Genomic DNA, 1,229 nt, shown 5'->3' on the forward strand with positions numbered 1-1,229 from the left:
CCCTGAGCAACCTGATCTAGCTGAAGACGCAGGGGGATGGACTAGATGGCCTTAAAAGGTCCCTTCCAACCCAAATTATTCTATGAATATAACTTTTTCAGCACAGCTTGCTGCTGGTCTTATTCACTGTCCACCACTGGGAGCCAAACCTGAGGCTTGGCCATGGATTGGGTTTGTTAAATACTCAAAAAAAACCCATTCTGAGTTCACCATCAGCACAGTCCACAGGTCCTCCCCTTGCAACATTGCACCCAGTGTTGTCTAGTGACCCTGTCCTCTCCTGGCTTTGTGTCTTACCCCTCCTCCCCTTGGATCAGTGCTTCTCACCTCATCTCTTCTCATCATGTTGGGCTTGATCCTCATGTTGCACATCTGGAGCACCTGTACCTCCAAGCCCTTCCCAAACCAACAGCTAACACTGGTGCTTTCTGCAGCACACCTTGAAGGTGTGGTTGCTTCTGTCCACCAATGGAGCTACAACTTTGTGCAGCCTCTTCCTATCTCAACACTGCTGCCTATCTGTCATCATTACTGTCATCTCTGCCTGTTGCAACAACAGCTGTCCATCTAGAAAGTTCCTGCAAATGTAACTGTCCCAGCACGTGGCTTTCACCGTGTCACACCACCAGTGCACTTCTAGATGGCTCCCAAACTCATTCATACCAGTCCTTTTTGTCCCTTCTCCTATTCTCATGCCACTTGACACTTCTCATTCAGCATCAAGAAGTTTTGCACAGGTCCCTGATGTTCTCCTTTGTTGCACATGTGGTGGATTTTGTGCTTTCTCTCACCTTGCAGGAAGCAATCAAAACACATAGGTACCTCCTAGACCTCCTGAGAAACCTCCATTAGAGTCTTTTTTGCAACAGCACTAGGAAAAACTGCACAGAACTGGGCTGCTGGCTTGTCACATTGAACGTTCCTATGCCCTGTGACAGTGGAGCTAAGAATAGAAGAAGTGACGACAATAATAATTAGGATGGGCTAATTTTTATTATTTTTCCATGGAAACTGGAGTGTTTCCGTCAGTTTGATGTCTTGTGCAGAGGCTTCCTTCAAGCAGCTGAAGGACATGGAAGGGCACAGCCTCTGTGGGGTGACTCAGACCCTCCTTTGGATGGAGCAGAGAGGGTCTGGAGGACACAGCTGAGCTCAGGTGAGATTGATCCCTTGGGGCTGCAGGGAGGTGAAATTCACAGCTGGCTACACCCCAGTGCTTTTAACTGAAT

The sequence above is a fragment of the Acanthisitta chloris genome, unplaced genomic scaffold (genome assembly GCF_000695815.1).
Source record: "Acanthisitta chloris isolate BGI_N310 unplaced genomic scaffold, ASM69581v1 scaffold8803, whole genome shotgun sequence".
Classification (NCBI taxonomy): domain Eukaryota; kingdom Metazoa; phylum Chordata; class Aves; order Passeriformes; family Acanthisittidae; genus Acanthisitta; species Acanthisitta chloris.